Below are 13,758 nucleotides of genomic sequence, written 5' to 3'. Positions count from 1 at the left end.
AGGAAGGAGGACAGTATTCGATTTCGTCACTTTGTCGGGTGCACAGGGGCCTATTACTGTAGGTTTTATCCCTAAACGATCCTTCTCTTCAAGTTCAGAGCTTTTATATTCTAATTCCACCAGTGTTAAATTCTCCAAAAGTGCCCTGTGGGGTCCTTGAATGCCACTCTGCCTCCCTCTCCCAAGGATTCAGAATCTGGGTCTCCCTGGGTTTGGGGCTGAGCCCGATGACCTACTCTATCTTGAAATATCTAGGGCTCGAGAGATGTCCCAGAGAAAGAAACAGACCACCACATGAACAGAAAGCATGAACTCGTGTTTCATTTGGAATATTGGTCCCAGAGTCTGTGCTTTTCTCCCTTGGTAATTCTTGGCCTTGTGTCTGACCCCACTTTCCAGAGAGCTTAGGCACTGGGGCTGCGATCACACTGCAAGACTTGGTGGTGTGCAGACACTCAGTGAGTGCCATTCCCAGGGGAGAGTAGTAGGGCCAGTGCTCACAGAATCTTCACTAGTTGGTTGCTGAGGATGGGGGAATGTGCAGAGGGCCAGCTGTGTAGGGGGCTGCTGAGCACCAGGAATCAGTGCAGGAGTCCTCCTCAAAATAGCATCTTTTCTCACATGTCAGAGCCAATGCCAGGGAAGCATGAGTGCCGGGTCAGGCAGTAAGTGGTTGACAACTTCTTTTGAGCAGTTGGCACTTCCCATCGTGAGGAAGCTGAGTATAGTTCCTGTCTCCTGAGCCTGCCTGTGCTTTGCATCACAGGAGTTGAGATGGGAACAGAATGGCATTTGCTCTTCCAGGGAGGTCAGATTTGCATTTTGCAGGTTAAACTCTTCAAGCAGTTGAGCTGAGGAGATGCAGCGTGATACCCTGGGCTGCACACGAAGGCCTTGCCTCTTGGTCGGCACATGTGGATACTCCACATTAGGGAGAGCAGGAAGGCTCCCGAGTCCAGTTGCCTGCACCCCAAAGACAGCACTGCCCTACCTTCCCTGAGTCTGGAGCCCCTTATCTGTGGCTGTGTTCATTGCTGGCACTGAGGGTTTCTGCATCTGTGTTCTTACCTTATTTCCTGGGGATCTTCTGGGAATTTTTGTCTGGCTTTGGTCTTAGGATTTTTTTTTTTAATGTATGGAAGCCATATAGGCCCAAAAAACTTGTTATTAGAAACTTTTCAATTACTAGTTTAATCTCTTTATTTGTTTTATGTCTACTGGTTTTTGATTTCTTACTGGATCAATTGTGGTATTTGTGCCTTTTGGCATTTTGTCCATTTCATCTAAGTTATATATTAATTTTATTTTGTAAGCTTGATTGTGTTGACTGAAGTTTCTTTCGTTTCTTCTTTATTTAACTTTTCCCATTTTTTTCTTAATCAGTCTACTTAAAGATTTTTCAATTTAGAGGATCTTTTCAAAGAACTAGCTTTTGGCTTTATTGATGATCTATTACCTACTCTTTGCATCTGTTTATAACATATCATCAACTCCTGGATCAAGTTCAGGATCATGAATAAAACATACATAAGCTCATCTCTGGAGACTCTCAGCCTAGTGGGAACACAGATGGGAGATGAGGACAGGGATCCCTCCAGCAGTGCTGTGAGAGCAGTGTGGGGACAACAGGGCCCAGGAGGCCAGGAAGGGGCTCTGAGGAGCTGACGTCCACACTGAAAGGAGGAGAAGAGAAGAGAGTGTCAGGGTGACTGGGGAGGGGTGGTCCAGGGAGAATCTTCTAGATGGCAGGAGTGAGGAGGAGGAGGAAGGTGCTGGGGTCATGGGTGCAGGGCTCTGGGGCCCTGTTGAGGATCTTACAGAGTGATTTAGGGAAATAGAGTGGTGTGAACTCATCTCAAGGGCTTTCCACTGCACCAGGACTAAGGTCCAACATGCTTCCAGTGGACTGGAAGGCCCTGTGCCAACTGACCCTGCTGCCTCTGAGGTCATCCGGCTGTGCTCTAGCCCACAGGTGCCAGGGCCATCCTGTCCCAGGCTCTTAGCACCTTCCATCTTGGTTGCTGGCACACCATCTTCCCGGGTTGTGCCTCTGCCCCTGAGCACTAGAGTGCAGTTGAACAGCGCAGGGGATTAGTGATTGCCAAGACCACTGGAGTTCAGAGTCAGCTGCTGAGGGCGCCTCTAGTTGGAGGAGTCTTCTCCCCTGTTGGTGGGGCTGCAGCTCCCCAGCCCACGAGTTAGTTCTTTGACTCTGCTGCACCCACCACCCCCCTCCTCACCCTCCTTCCCCTGGAAACCTCCCTCTGCTGAGTTTCATGGGAGCAGTCAGAGAATGTGGTGTTTTTCCACCAGATACCTCCACCTAAATGTCCAAACAGCAAGTGAAATGCTTTAATGAAATTCCAAGGGAAGAGTCTGACTTTGAGCATTGGATCAATACACAGAATTGATTTTTACTTCCTGTCAGCAGACAGAGTTCTGGGAGAAGAGGGTGCATGCCTGATGTCTAGCTGCAGGGTTACATAAGCACTCCTGTACTGACCACATCAAGAGCTTGCATCTGTCTTCTTCATTAAGGAACAAAGACAACTCTGTGCTCTGATCAGCAGTGTGCCAGGTGCCAGGCAGGCATGGCCCCCCACAGAGCATCCCTATCCAGTTATGGCTTATATTTCTTTTCTAGAGCAAAAATGTCTCTCCCATCCCCCATATATTATTGTGATGAAGAAAGGAGAATGAATTAGAGTTTAGCTTTTATAAAAACACAAAGATTAGGTGACAAAAATAGGGATGTGTGAAGACGCAGGTTTTGCTGTTGTCAGGTAGTGACAGGGTGGGTTGGAAGCTTTAGAAACCCCAGGGGAACAGGTGAGACCTTCCATCCAGGGCCAGTGTTGAGCTTGCAGGACCTGGGAAAGCAGATCTGAGAAAGTTAAGAAATGTCTGTCATATGTAAAAGCCTCAATGTGAGTGGAGGGTTGTTTGAGTCCTTTTAAAAATACTATGAAAAATGTATGGAAAATAATTCTCAGGTTGGACCAGTGTGGCATGCCCATTGGTCCCCATGGAAGCAGGACTGGCTGGGAGCCCAGGAGGCTCAGGTCCACAGGCTCACCTCAGCATGGGTATCTGCCACACTCTGCAGACCAGAGCAGAGATGGAGCAGAGCAGGGGCATGGGAGGGGAAGGAGGGAGGCCAGTGCTCATGGGGAAGGTCTTGGGCTTCTAGGAAGCCCACTGTAGGCCCAGCTGGGTTGATCGCTCATCTAGGACTGACCTTGCCTTACTTGAGAGCTATCACATTGTTTTCCTAAATATTGAAATTTTCTCTGTCCATGGTTAAAAAAAAAAAAAAAAAAAAAAAAAAAAAGTTATAAAAAAAGGAAAGACAACGTGAGTCACTCAGGTCTTACCACGACATAGCCACTGCTGGCATGCTTTGCCTGCCTGGCTGCCTAGTCTGTTTGTTCAGTTGTCCAGAACTGAAGAAACAGCACCTCCCAGTTTATGGGTCCGGTTTGTTTTTCCTGCAGAGTGACTGAGTGATTGGACATGGTCTCATATCTTAATAATCTTCAGAACTGAGGTTCATGATCGACTCTCTGAGTGGGCTTTTCATCTTTGATCTACTGTGGTTCCCTTCATGTCAGACACCTTGTTCCCAGTCGGAAGTGATCTTACAACCAAGTAGGAGCTCTGTCCCCAGTGGGGCTGGCCTCCCACAGGACCTGAAGGGCAGCATGGTGTGAGGAGCCTGGTCCCAGGACCACTCTGGTCCTCTGTGGTGTGAGGACGTTGCAAGTACCTGATTCACAGTTCCAAGACACTTCCTGGCCTCGGTTTGCATTTTTAAGGTTCTAATGAGGTTTGAGGGTTTCCATTGTTTGGTTTCTTTAGTCTAAATTATTGTTGGATTCTTCTTCCCATTCCCCTTTGTAAGGCAGATGACCTTTTTATATTTATTGATTCTATTTTTCTGCTTGTCACTTAGTTCAGCCCTATTCAAATTTAACATAACATTTTACTTTACTTTTCTTCTTCCTTGTGCTTTTAAAAAAGCACTTATGCTGTCAGTCCACCTGGATTTATTTCAAATGTAACACGGGAGACAGTTGGTTTCCTTCCAGATACTTAGCTAGTTTGGTAAAATCGTTTATCAGACAACTCACATCCAATCAGTGTATTTTGCTTCATAAGTCATGTTTAAATGTGTGTGCGTGATGCTCGAGGGCCGTCTCTCATCGATGCTGGACCTTCATTTCCGCATCAGTACCACACTGTTTAATTACCATTCCAACATTGCCCCCCATGCGTTGGTCTTCCCGCATTGTCCTGTGCTGGTGGTAGCAGCGTGGTGGCATTGACTGTTATTGAGTGCAGACTGTCCGCTGGAGGTTCCATCCTCAGAACACTGCCTCCACATTCCTGTTTTACTGAGGCCTTCCTGGTGGCACAGCATCTGTCAGGCAGAGCTATCCTGAGCTGTGGAATTGAGGCTGCATTGGAGTCACGTGGGATGATGGGTACTGTGCAGAGTGAGGGCCCTGTTGATGTGGAGGATGTGGCTGTTTTCCAGACAGCCTCCTTTCTGTGACCACAATGGGGTTTCTCTCTCTCCCTTCTGTAGCATCTTTCCTGGGGAGGCTGTTTGCAGGACTCTGAGCAGCATGGTATCCTCTGTAGGCCTTCCCTGTAGGCAAGCAGATTTAACTCCTTGAAATGCGCGTCCCACCAAGGTCTGGCGCCTTGGGGAGCTGAACCCCCAGCTGGGATTGTAGCTGAACTTCTCTTGCCCCCAGCCACTTGCCAGTTGTCACCACCTCTCTGTAGCAAACAGTCTGTTGTCCCTACTCCAGGCAGTTTCTAATAAAGAGGAGGACAGTTGGCGGCAGAGATAAGAGCTTTTCTCCAAAGTTCAAATAGTGGTAAAATTTTTACTAGCATATGAAACTTTTTGAAAACAGTTTGAATGCTGCTGGTGGTGAGGACAGCGTACCCTGCACCTGTGGTCAGGTCTGCTGCCCAGCTGGCCACTGGCTGAGGATGCTCCATAAGGTGGTGCTCACACCTGTGCCTTGGCTGCCAGGCACACGTGTTCTGCCCCTGGAGAGCAGTTTCTTCATGGTGAGAGGGGTTTCTTGGACACAGTTCCTGGTTCCTGGGAAGGTGTGCAGGTGTGTGGCACACGGGTGTGGCTGGGGCCTAGGCGTGGGGCGCCTCTTGTTGGTCTCCAGCACTCCTCACAGTGCTCTCAGTGGGGGCAGGCACCTGGAGAAAGTGTGCACACCTGCCTTGCAGCAGCTGGGCAGCCTGAAGGCGCTCTGCTCTGCGGGGCTTCCTTGGAGGGGTGGTTCTGGTCATCCTGGAGCATTGGGGCAACAGCAGCAGTGCCTGGCAGGGACCCTCCACAGCTGGGTCTGTCTTTGCCAGGAAGAGGGGTCAGAGTGGCTGTTGATCTGTCCTGGGGTCTCACAGCCCAAGCCTCCAGGCTGGTCCTCAGGGCCTGTGTCACAGGAGGGGTTCTTTATGCTGCCCCTCTGCCTGTCAGCAGGTAGGACCTTCTCAGTCCCAGGACAGCTCTCCCAGCCAAGAACCTGTGTGTTGTGGGTTCAGCGATGGTGTGCGTGGGACCCTGAGGGGCTTGTAGGACATCCAGGATGAGCCGCGGCCTGGCTACAGGCCCTGACAGGGACACTGGGGTGCTGTGGAGTGCCTCTGCCACCGGCCCTGGATAGGAGTGCCCAGTGCTAGTCTAGACCTCTCGGAGCAAGACTCAGAGTTGGAGTCAAGAGGCCAGCGTTGCCGTGGCGCTCAGACTTGCTGTGTCCTTTCTTTAAACCTGAGGTATTGGGGTGCCCTTTATTTTCTGGGTACATGTAAGCATAAGGTGGGGTCACTGTTGGAACCATTGTGAGGAATAAAATATTGCAAGAAGCCAGGACTTGGGGACTGAGTGCTTGGTGCTGCAGACTCCTAGGCTCACCCTTCTTGTGAGTCTGCACGTGAGGACAGCCTGTGGCATGTGGGGCCCTGCGAGTAGAGTGGCCCAGTGTCCTGTGAGTGTCTCTGTTCCCAGGTGGGTTCCTGCAGAGGCCTCAGACCCAGAGTGTGTGTCATCGATGAGATCAGGAAGATGGAGCTCTTCAGCCAGACCTTCATCCAGGCTGCGAGCCAGACTCTGTCCTTGCCAGCGACCACCATCCTGGGCACCATCCCAGCTGGCCCTGGTGGAGATCTGGGGCAGGCCTGATGTGAAGGTATTCAGCGTGAGTGCACCCTGCCTGCAGGCACCCTGCCCTCTCCTGCTCCTCCGCCCCCTACATGCCCTTGTGCTGCAGCATCACCTAGTCTGATCTTAGGGGTTTAGAATGACACCATCCTCCACGCACTGATGAACCTTGGGAACCACTGAGTATACCAGCCTGCTGCCCTCCTCGGTCCCTCCCGTGTCTCTGCGTCTTCTCTGCTGCCCTCCTCTGTGCCCGGTAGTGCCCTTGTTGAGCTCCACTCATGCCACCCCCACCCCAGGTTAAAAGCTTCCCAGAGGCAGGTGGCGAGTGGAGGACTTGGGGCCTCAGCAGGTTGGAGCAGAGCCAGCGCCTGCTGTCGGGGTCTTAAGCCCCCTTGCTCTTCTCGAACAGCGGCAAGGGAAGGGGGCACTCCCCAAGAAGGACAGATGGGGATAGGTAGAGCCAACTGACTGCCCGCTCCAAGCCCTCTGGGCAGAGGAGAATCAGACAGACATGTCAGGGAGACCAGTCACAGCAGGAACTCGTTTATTGAGGAGATCACACAGCTTTTATGTAGGGTGGGGGCTAGGCAGGAACCAATCAGCTTAAAGGTCAGCAAGGCATGAGAGGTTCACACAGGTGAGAGTCCTATTGGACTATATGGCAAGCACGAGCTGATCACGTTCGCGGAACTGTTGTTAACCAATCCCTGATGGTGGTCGGATTCATCGTCACCAACCCTTGAAACCGCCTTTGAGGCCCTGATCCTGCTCACCCACCAGGAAGTAAGGAGTCAGCCTGAGTTAGTTAACATGTCATTAGTGGCAACAGCCTGCCTCACTGGTTGCAAGGTCCCCTGGCCTGCTGGCCCTGCTGGGATGTTGCCACCAGTGCATCCTGTGTGGCAGTGAAGGACCATGCTGGGGTTGGACCAGCCAGATCTGGAAGGCATGTGCATCTCCTTCAGAGGTACACTCCCTTGGCCAGTGCTAACTGAGCACCTACTGTGTGCAGGGCACTGTTAACATCTTGGTGGGTCTGTTCCCCAGGAGCATGGGACCGAGTGCAGGAGCTGAGTGCCACGTGTGCAGGCAGATGCAGGAGGCAGTTCCAGCTGCTGCTGAAGGCTGGGAAGAGGCCTGGCAGCATATGTCTGTCCCAGGAGGTGATGTCTGAGTGAGGCTGGAAAGGTGCGAAGGCAGAGTCCTCATGTCAGTGGCCTCAGAGCCAAGTGCCACCATCTGCCCCTCTGTGCACCGCCTCCGAGGTAGAGGTTTGTGATGACAGTGTCTGTGGACATGGAGGCAGTGGTGCTGGAGGAGTAGGTGATGGCGCTTCTATGCTGGAAGGCTGGGCTTTGTGGTGTTAGCAACAGGGACCCGAAAATCAAGGGAGGGTCAGAGGAGCTGAGGACCATGTCCAGAAGTACTTGCTATGTCTTAAGATGAGGCCACATGTCGGGGTTCCCGGGACCCCTAGCCCCAGGCTAAGCAGGATGGCAGCTGGCAGTTTGCCAACGTACGGTCCATGGCACATACTGATGACGCAATAAGCAGGAGTCGCGCTGACGCCGTATGAGGAAGTACTTAACTGTTGGCTCCTGTTGCTCGTGTGCAGCGCGTGATCTGCTCGTGCCCCATACACTTACACATTAGGATCATGCATGTAGCTCGTGCCTTGTCTGTATATCTTTCTGATTGGCTGCCTTACTATATATATTCTTTGTGTGCTCCCCTGAGCGGGAAGAAGAGAACAATAAAGAATCTTGGAAAGCTCCATGTTGTCGGGGAGTTCTTTCCTGCGGGCAGGGGAATCCCCGATAGCCACATCCCCCCTCCAGAGGGGAGGATGTCCTCCAGCAGGGCAGTCATTGCTCCTAGTGGGGCACAGAAGGCACCAGCTCTGAGAGAACTCTGGTAGGGGGCTGCATGCCCCACTCTTCTCCAGCTGCCCTGGCTTCAAAACAAGGACCCTCATGTCTTACCAGCAGACTGAGTGGTTGGCTTACATGTGCCTTGGGTCCTTTCTGATGCCCAGAAGCAATGGATGTCTGGATTTGTCTGACAGTGGCCTCTGCCGGCAGCGTCCTGGAGCAGGCACCTGTGAGGAGACCTGATCGGGAGGCAGGTAGGGCAAGGGAAGGAAGTCTGAGCAGAGAGGCGGAGAGGATTCCACAGCTTCTGAAGGAATAAGAGAAGGCAGCCAGCTCCAGGCCCCAGGTGGAGCTGCGCAGCCCTGCCTGGCTGAGTGAGCTCCAGGATGGGGGGCATGCCACCCAGCCAGTGCCATCTGCTCGTGGTTGTGTTGTGCCAGGCAAGCAGCTAGTGAATGACAGACTTGGACACAGGTCACTTGTCCTGAGAGCTGGGCGTGCTGCAGCTGGAATGAAGAGGCAGCTGGCAGATATGGGCTTCCAATCACAGTGCTGGAGTCAGGGCAGGACTGGGCCCAGCATCCTGTGTTGCCTCAGTGACCATCACAGGCCCTGGAAGCAAATGAAGAACTGAAAGTCTCAGAGTGAAAGATGCAGCAAAAATAGAGACAATAGAAGAATCACAGGAAAATTTTACAACCGTGAAGTACAGTAACCAAATCAAAACGTTAATCTGTGGGCACACCTTCTGAGGATGACAGAAGAAAGAACTAGTGGATTTGAAGATAGAGCAGCAGGCAGAATAAAAATGTCAAGAACGAGCCCTGGGGATGGGTGGGAAACAGTAGCCCAGATCTCCCCGTGTTTGCTAAAGACATAAACCTACAGATTCCAAAAACCCACTGTGAACCACAGCTGGGTAAACTGAAGAAATCCGTTCCAAGAACCTCAGAACCAGACCTGTGGGCACTGACTTGAGTCCCGAGAGCAGCGTGGGACAAGCAGCACCTGACTCTGGATTCACTGACATGTGGGCGGAGATGCCCCTGGGCTCAGGGCCCCAGGGTTGGAACAGTAGCCCAGCACCCAGAGGATTCAGTCCAGGTAAAGATCCCTCAGGAGCATGGGGGTGAGAGCACTGTGCGGAGGTTGAGCTGCATGCTGGTGGCAGCATCTCAAGCTCCTGAGGTCGTGTTTGACGGGTGAGGCAGGAATGGCGACACTCAGATGTGTAGGTAGACAAAGAAAGACAGTCTCCAGAAGGAAGGTATCCTCGCACCTCTGCTGCCCAGAAGACAGGGTAGGGGAGCTGCCCTGGACTGGCCTCTCCCCCACTACATGAGCCTCGAGCTGCTCCCTGCTCCATGAGGCGGCACCCCTGCTGCATGGAGGGGACCCACCAAGCAAGCATTCGTGGGATGTGTCCAGTCGTGGCTGGTAGAAGGGAAGGTCAGGCAGGGTGGACAGGCCTCTGGGGTGGGCAGAAGGTCTCTTTGTGTGCCGCTTGAGCACAGGCCTGAGGCAGGAGGAGGAGCAGGCTAGTGGAGCTGGATGAGAGTTCGTCTCCTGTGACTTGCTGTCGAGTTTGGAGGGGACTTTGCCATCACATGCTGTTGGTTTCTGAGAGAAAAGTCACCAACTTGGTCTTCTGTCTTTTAGTCCATGTCACAGCATTGGCGAGGTTCTGAGCCACGTCACATCCTCTGCAGTGGGAGCTCGTGTTGTGATGAGCCTGGCACCTAACCTGGTGCCTCGCATCCCTGGCTGCAGTGGGGGGTGCTGTCTGGCGTCCAGGCTGCGATGCTGCCTGCCTGCCCCGGAATGCTCCTGCCTCTGCCTGCTGCTGTCCTCCCCTTGGCTCCAGCAGAAGCTGAACTGCCGATGTCAGCTGTCATCCAACCTTGGTCTGCCCAGGTGCTTCCCTGACCTGCTGGGCACTGCTGCAGCTCGTGGTCCTGCTGATTCTGACTGGAGACCTTCCAGACCACAGGAGGGTCTTGGAGGTGTGGGAACTGCCATGACTTGGGTACTGACCGAGGCCTTCCTGAGGTTATATTGCTCTTTCAGAACATTGGCCACATTTTTTTTTCATGGCTTCTAAAGGTTATTACTCTCTAGATATAACACCGATAACTGTTTTTGTTTTGAACTTATTTCAGTATTTGGCTCACGGAAGCTAATTGTGAAAACAGTAGGTAACGGCCATGTTGATGCCTTGGAGGCAAAAGGAGAAAGTTTTTGTGGGTTGAGATTACTGGAAAGGGATATGTGTACTTTTCCTAGTTTTTTAATTAACTGGGTGGAGCAGACCGGCAGGTTGGGAGCGTGTGTGGGGTGCTAGGTGTGCAGATTCACCTGTTCACAGCGTGTGTGGTGGGGGCAGGATCCACCCATGCCTGCAGCCAGGGGCACTGGCTTGTCAGTGGGGTGCAGACTCTTCTGTGACTTGAGTCTGAGATGTTATTTGACTTTTCTGTTTTATAAAAATGTTAATATAACCAAAAGCTACTTTAATAATAAGAATTCAGAGCCCTTTAAACTTGCTTCTTCCACAAAGCCATTTTTATTCTTTCAGTTCTCACTTTTGGGTTGTAGGATCATAAGTGTACTAGATGCTAGGTCCCAGCTTCTCTCTATTTGGAAGTTTTTAGACCTTTTGCTTTTCTTGCTACATGTATTTTAGACAAAGAGGACATAAACTGTTTTCTTCTTAGTGGGAATTCAATACTGTCTCTGGTTCCTCGCACCTTTGTTCTGTGGATGCAAAGCCAGGGCAGGGGCTCATTCGCCAACTGCTGGATATTATAAGATCAGAAGTCAATAGCAGTGGGTTCTTTTTGCAGAAATTGAGAAGCAAATCCTGAAATTCACATGAAAATACAACGGGCCCAGTCAGAATAATCTGCAAAGTGAACAGTGTTGGAGTACTCACACTTTCTGATTTCTGATTTAAAATTTACTCCACAGTAGTTGAGACTGTAGTACTGGCATCAGGGTGCACATGTAAACCATTGGAAGAGAGTGGAAGTTCAAAAATACTCTTATGTCTATGACCACTTGATTTTCCATGAGGGAGTCTGGGCAGCATAATGAGAAAAGAGCAGTGTTTTCCACAAATGCAGCTGGAAAATTGGATATCCACATGCAAAAGAACGAAGTTGGACCTTTACTTCACACTGTGCACAAAATTAACTCAAAATGGTTTATAGAATTAAATATAAGAGGTAAATCTATAGAACTCTGGGCAGAAAATATAGGAGTAAGTCTTTGTGAGGGGCAACAGGGCAAAGCCTGCTATGAAAGAACATCCAGAACTCAGACAGCAAAGGAAAAAATAGATAAGTTGGACCACACCAAAACCCTAAACCTTTGTGCTTCAAAGGACCCAGCAAGAGTAGGAAAGAGCACACAGAGGGGAGAAGATGCTGGCAAATTATGTATCAGATGAGCCCGAATCCTAGAACACAAAGACGACTTTAAGAACTCAACAATAAGTAAAAATAAACCCATAAAAATAGACTAAGACTCTGAATGGGTATTTCTCCACAGAAGCTATACAGGTGACCAGTAAGCCCATGAAAGGCCGTGCAGTGTCAGGGGTGGCTGGGAAGGCACACCCCTTGGGGTGCCTGCAATACAACTGAAAGATAGAAAAGGAAGATGACGGGTGTTGGTGCCCTCACACCTGCTGGTGGGACCTCAGTGGTGCTGAAACTGGAAAACAGGTGCAGTCCCTCAAAAATTAAATTTGAGTCACTCTGAAAACAAGCAATTCCACTCCAAGATGTTTACCCAGAAGAATGGAAAACATGTTCACAAAAACCTTTCAATGAACAATCACAGCAGTATTACGGGCAGAAGGTGGGAATCACCCTGATTCTGTGAAGGGATAAAAGAAATGTGATACCTTCATACAGTGGGTGTTACTGGCAACACAAAGGACAGAAGTACCGATGGTTTCACTCTACAACATGTGTGAATGAGTGTCACCTCATGCCAAGTGAAAAAGAAGCCAGGCACAGATCGCATACCTGTGATTCCACTTGCAGAGAATGTCCAGGAGAGGCAACATTACTGAGAGAGCAGATAGAAGTGGTTGCCAGAGGCCTGGGAGGGCAGAAGGGGGTAACTAGAAGGGGCTTCTATTTGTGATGAAAATGTTCTGATATTAGATAGTGGTGAGGATTGCAAACTCTGAATGTATGCAGTGCTGGGGATTGAAGATGTTCAGGTGCTCTTCCCAATTGACCGCCTATCAGGGTCACGTCCAGGTGCACCCAGCTGTGAAAGTGTTCCAAGCCCTGTTCCCTCCCACCCAGGTCCTGCCACCTCTCTGGACCCTTCGTGGGGAGTCTTGGACCTCCCCCATCCTTGTTCATGCTATGCCTCCCCTAGTCTGTCACCTCCATGAGGTCAGCGTCCTTTCTGTGGTGTCCCACCCTCGGCCCTGTGCCCATGAGTGTGGGGGTCAGGGGAGGCATAGTGACAGGAAGCGTCAGCCCTGCCCTCTCCCTGGTGCCTCTGCCCCTTTTGTTCTGCCAGATTGGTGGTGAGGGAAGAACTGATCACAGGGGCAGGGATGCCGGGATTGCTTCCCATGCTTGCTTGTTGGATGTCCTTGTGTTGTAAGGATACTGCCTATGGAGAACATGCTGAGGTCAGGAGGCCGAGTTATGGTCTGCACCTTGTCACCCTTGCTTCTCTGGCTCAGCCTCCTCCTCCAGGTGAGCCAAGGCCCCTTACAGCACTTGGGTCCTCCAAGCCCCTGGTGAGCTGAGTAGATGTTCTAACCTTGGGAGCACGCTTGGATTCTGGGTGTCCCTGGGTCTCAGTCATTTGCTGCTCTGGTGGCCACTTCTGCTCCAGGATGACTGTCCATCTGCCTTACCCCCTCCCTGCCTTCCTTACAGCTCTTGGTTCACACTCTTCCCAAGTCACAATCCATCAACTCTCAAAGCTGCTGTCCCTTCTTATTTATTTATTTTGGCACCAGGGGTGGAACTAGGGGTGCTTAACCACTGAGCCACATCCCCAGCCCTTCTAATTTTTTATTTTGAGACAGGATCTTACTGAGTTGCTGAGGCAGACTTTGAACTTGGATCCTCCTGCCTCAGCCTCCCAAGCTGCTGGGATTGCAGGTGTGCACCACCTCACCTGGCTTGCTGTCCCTTGGGCTGTCTCTGCAGAACTGTGGGACTGGAGACACCTGTCCTGTCTCAGAGCTCCTGCTGGCCTCCCAGCCTTCCCGGCTCTCGGGCTGAAAGGAAGGAGGGAGGTCTGAGGCCTGCTCCCTGCTTCCTCCCACAGGTCACCAAGCAGAACAGAAACCGCCTTCTACTGGATGTCATGGCCTGGGTGCAGAGCTACAGGAAGTGAGACCAGCTGGTGCCTGTGGTGCTGCCCTACGGAGGTGCCCAGCAGAGCACAGCCTCCAGCCCTGCCTCCAGCTGCGTGTCCCCATACATCTGGACCCTGTGGCTGGGGAGGCTGACAGCAGCTTCCATAAATGTTTGGCAAGTCCAGGAGGCCTTGTGCTGACTGGCAGCCCCTCATGGCCTGCTTGTGCTCAGGGCTTTCTGTTCATTTCCTCTTTGGTCATGTGTGCGGCCAGGATAAAGCAGGAACCAAGCAGAGGTCCCTGAAATTTGTCCCCCTTGAAGTTTGTCCTTGTGTTGCAGGTGGACAGGGAGTTCA

The 13,758-nt window shown here is 51.4% G+C and overlaps 1 pseudogene; it reads left to right on the top strand.

Annotated features, from left to right (window-relative positions):
• The first annotated feature begins 633 nt into the window (after positions 1 to 633).
• LOC124961269 (cancer-related nucleoside-triphosphatase-like) lies at positions 634 to 13,440 on the top strand (annotated as a pseudogene).
• The last annotated feature ends 318 nt before the right edge of the window (positions 13,441 to 13,758 follow it).

Source organism: Sciurus carolinensis, chromosome 12, assembly GCF_902686445.1.
Source record: "Sciurus carolinensis chromosome 12, mSciCar1.2, whole genome shotgun sequence".
Classification (NCBI taxonomy): domain Eukaryota; kingdom Metazoa; phylum Chordata; class Mammalia; order Rodentia; family Sciuridae; genus Sciurus; species Sciurus carolinensis.
This window is presented reverse-complemented; position numbering and strand designations above follow the sequence as displayed.